Genomic DNA, 5,059 nt, shown 5'->3' on the forward strand with positions numbered 1-5,059 from the left:
ACTGAATATTGCCAGTATACTGATGAGGTAAAGCCATGTAAACATGTCAAGTCAAGTCATGTTTATATGTCACACAGCAGTCTCAAAGGGCGGCACAGACCACAGATTATTGCAAACTACAGACTATTACAACATCTCAACCTTTAAAAACTCAAAAACCTCAACATAAGGAAATTAGAAATAAACCCTTGGTAATCCCCCTTCTAGGATGACCAGGCTGTTACAGATGTTGCAATAACAGACAATCCACAGATATTGTCAACATGAAATATAGGTCATTCATAAGCCTAGATTCAAACAGTTACACTGAGGTTGCAGATCGAATCTCAGAGGGCAGAGCATTTCACAGCACGGGGACCCGAATAGAGAACGCGCTCGAAGTTGCGGATTTCTTCATGCCTCTGGGATCACAAGTAGACAAGCATTTTCAGTGCGTAAGGCTCCGGACAGGACCATAGGGAGGGATTAAATCTGAAAGATATGAGGGAGGAAGTTCATGCATGATTTTGTAGAATACGAACAGAACCTTAAAATCACCTCTTAAGCCAACAGGGAGCCAATGCAGGTTAGCTAAAATCAGGGTAATGTGATCAAACTTTCTTGTCTAAGTTAAAAGCCTCGCTGCAGCATTTTGTACAAGCTGCAGGCTCTTGATTTTGGACTTCGGGAGACCGGAGAGTAGTGCATTACAGTAATTGAGACGGGAGGTAACAAATGCATTATTTATAATCTCCACATCAGATTTGGACAGCATAGGACACATTTTTGCAATGTCGCGAAGATGGAAAAAAGCTGTTCTAGTAATATTCTTAACATGTGTTTGAAAGGACAGATTGGGGTCAAATGTGAAGCCTCAATTTTTGACTGAGTCACTCTGGGTGATATTACATTTGTCAACATTCAGAGCTGTTTTGGGGAACAAGTAACAGCATTTAAAGGGAACAATAATTAAAATTTCATGGTTGAGATGCAAGAAGTGAAGTGACATCTATCTTTTTATCTCAGTGAGGCAGGCCTCCAAATTGCCACAGTTATGTGCAGCAGATTCCTCCATCGGAAGATATAGTTGAGTGTCATCTGCGTAGCAATGAAAACTGATCTTATACTTGCGAATAATATCACCTAATGGAAGCATGTAAATGCTGAAAAGGAGGGGGCCAAGTACTGAGCCGTGTGGAACACCACAGGTAACACTAAAAGGCTCAGATGTAATTTCACCATATTTAACACAATGCGTCCTATCTGAGAGGTAGGATCTGAACCGTTAGAGGACTGTTCCTGATAGACCAATCAACTTTTCCAGCCAATCTAGTAAGATATTATGGTTCACAGTGTCAAAGGCAGCACTAAGGTCTGGCAGCAGCAACAGTGATGAAGCGCCAGAGTCCATTGCCATTAGAAGATCATTGGTTACCTTAAACAGGGCTGTCTCAGTACTGTAGAGTGATTAGCCCTGAATACTGATTACATAGATTAAAAAAGTTTATTCTCAGATATAAAATAATTCAGCTGCTGTGCCACATCTTTTTTTGGTACTTCAGAAAGAAACGCTTAAGTTTGACACAGGTCTATAATTACCTGTGTATAAGTTGATCTCCCTGGGACATATCAGTTTTGGCAAGGCAGTTTTGTTAATTATATTGAAGAACATACATCAATTTTGTGCGACACTTTTATTGATTTTCTTCTATGTTTATTTCTAACAGTGCCGTTTACTTTTATTCTGTCACACTGCAGCTCCGTAATCTTTCACACGCGTATGGAAAAACGAATGCCGCCTACAGTGGGAAAAGCTCATCCATGACTCAGAGTCCAATCATCCAAGACAGGAGTGGCTTGTTTTGTTGGGAACATTTTGCTGTTGGTGTATAATAAAGTTCCTGAATAAGCATTTGTTATTGAATCTAAAAATGATATGGTTTGAATAATAAGAAATATTTGCTACAATGTGATGACAATCAAACACTATTCATACTTTACTATATTAGAGTAAATAAAGCAGATGTGTCTTGTTGGCTGGATGAAGGTGAAATCCCGTTGTGCAAATAACACAAAAACATTAAACTGTAAACTTGAAACTGCCCCCGCTGGTAACAAGTCCAACAGGATTTGTTTTATTTTTATGCTTTCCCTTTCCAAGGACAGATAACTTTTTTTCAAGGTACAATCAAGAATTGCCTCAACACACTGCCAACTTTGAGGAACACAAGTCAAACCGTTAAAATCCATCACTCAACCTGTTTTAGGACCTACATGTGTTGCGTGCTGTTGCTTTGCGCGGTAAAGCCACAGAACAGGTCAAACAAAAACAAATATAATTAGCTACTGAAGAATTAGAATAATGTGTTCAGGTGAAACAACTGGCCGATAAATTGATGATTAATTGGGTATCAAATTAATTGCCAACTATTTTTTTATCATTAATTATTTGTTTGGTAACTGTTTGGATTAGAAATAATGTAAAATCGGCAAATTATTACAAATTTTGTATTTTTTTTTTTTTTACCAGGAAACGATTAATGTTGTGTTAATATAGGAACTTAACTTTAAAGGTCAGAAATAGTTTTTCAAAAAATTAGGGCAAACAAAAACATTGACTGTGTCCAGCGTCTGTCAGAATCCGAACAGATGGTGGACCCAGATGCGTAATGTTTTCACAAAAGCTTTATTTTACGGGAACGGGGCAGTCATGCACGGGAACACAAACGCCAGCGATTCGGCGATCGCTGGGCAGAAGAGATCGAAACCGGAGAGGACAGACGGGATCGATACTAGATACAGGATACACGAGCAGATACCGGACAGGACGGGACAGACGGGATCGATACCTGAAACTGGATACACGAGCAAGATACCGGACAGGACGGGACCGACAAGATCAATACCAGATACTGGATACAACAGCAAGATACCGGACAGGACGGGACGGATGGGATCGATACCAGATACTGGTTACATATGCAAGATTCCAGACAGGACGGGATATACGGGTTTGATACCGGATACTGGAGCAAGACACCGAACAGCACGAGACAGACGGGATCGATACCAGATACTGGAGACTGGAGCAAGATACCGGAGAGGACGGGACAGACGGGAAGGATACCGGCTACTAGATACTGAAGCAAGATACCGGACAGGACGGGACAGACAGTATCCATACAGGATACTGGAGCAAGATACCGGACACGACGAGACAGACGGGGTCAATATCGGATACTGGAGACTGGAGCAAGATACTGGACAGAGTCAAAAAACAAGTCTTGCAAGTGCAGAGGCTCTTTCACGGACTGACAAGGAGTGAACGAGAACACTGAGTTTAAATAGGAGGGAAGCCAATCAGGCAACGGGCAGCGGCTGGCGCCAAACGGGTGGGCACAAGTGAGGGCAATAGGCAACCGTGACATTGTCTCAACATTTTACTTCATTTATTTGGGGAGATTCATAGTTTCTGTTTAATGACTTGCTTTTACTTTAGAAAATAATGCTCATCATGATAATCATTCACAGCATGCCCAGTGGAAATGAAAGGCAAATTTATATAGCCGTCAATTAAAGTTGCATTGATTTATGGCCAACTGCAAACCTTTGTCCTAAACTCTTTGATATTGTTTTATTGGCCACACTGCATTGATGATGTATTGGAGCAGCAGAGATGGAAATTCCAGGCAAGAAACCCCCCGTCCACATTTTTAGATTTAACCAATGCGCCCTTAGTTTCAGGTGTTTTTCTACGCAAGAGCATGGCTGCCTGTTGGTTGACTAAGAGCTCTATTGACTGAATCCAAACTGTTCCTGTCTGTTTACTTGATGGATTAAAAATTCTCACCTCTGTGGAGAAGCGAGACAGATTTGTTGGAGACAGAGAGCTCCTTTCAAGGTGTACCAAAATTAAATCAAAGAGCTATCAGGGAGTAAAAAACAAGCACGGATTTTCATACAATAGCAGCGTGAATGGCGTGTCTAGGTCAATGCCAAGTCTACTACATTTGTATGCAGGGTTGGGTAGGGTTACTTTAACTGGATTACTTTCAATTACTTTTGGATTACTCCAATACCAAATATGCTAATAAAAGACAAAAGAAACTAAATATGAATAAAATGACTAAATTTTGTGCAGGCTTGAGGAGTAACGGAACACATGGATCGGCAAAAATGATGTTGGCAAGCTGTTTGGATTTATTTTCATTTTGTTTCTGTCGCATTTTATGTTAGTTTTGCCGGAGATCAAAGAGATCAAAGCCAGGAGAGAAAGCTTACCACGTGTTGTGAGTCATAATTTTATTCATATTTAGTTTCTTTTGTCTTTTATTAGCATATTTGGTACTAGAGTAATCCAAAAGTAATTGAAAGTAATCCAGTCAAAGTAACCCTACCCAACCCTGTTTGTATGCAATTTCAATTGTTTGGTTCAAATAACAATATTGTTAAGGCATCAAAACCCATGATGTTACCTTCCCGCACTTTGTGCAGGAATTTCAAAAGAGAAGCTAACGCTAACTCAATTCAAATCCAATTTTACTGCTAATCCCTAATCTGACGTCGCTCGGCCGGGGGAAACGACAGAGAATTCAGACAAGGGTGACGATACTTAACGCGGAGTGAGCAGCCGGCTGTCGCGACCTGCTTCAGCACTTCTGCTCAGTAACTCGATCATCTTATGCGCGAAACTCTCAGAAAGATAGCGCATGACGCAAAAGTTGTGGAGCGATGTTTGGCACAACGGCGGACGACAGTATCCCGGCAACAGCCACCGGACGATGTGTGCCATTGGCGCGACCCCGGACCTATTAAAAAGCATTTCTCGCTGAAAGCGCAAGGATGCGATGCCGACATGTTAGCCGCCGCGCATGAGCTTACACTGGACAACATGTAATCCAAGAGAGGGGAAGTGTCCTTTGTCACTGGATACATACTTTAAAAATAAAACATGCGGTCCGTGTCGGAGGACGCTTGGGACGAAGGAGAGGCATTCCGCACGGTCGCTAGTAGGAAGATGGATACGCTGGTGCGAATATGGTCGGAAGGCCACAAGCAATGTTCCCTCTAATTTTCCACG

The sequence above is a fragment of the Urocampus carinirostris genome, chromosome 12 (genome assembly GCF_059441175.1).
Source record: "Urocampus carinirostris isolate Australia breed hairy pipefish chromosome 12, RoL_Ucar_1.0, whole genome shotgun sequence".
NCBI classification, from domain to species: domain Eukaryota; kingdom Metazoa; phylum Chordata; class Actinopteri; order Syngnathiformes; family Syngnathidae; genus Urocampus; species Urocampus carinirostris.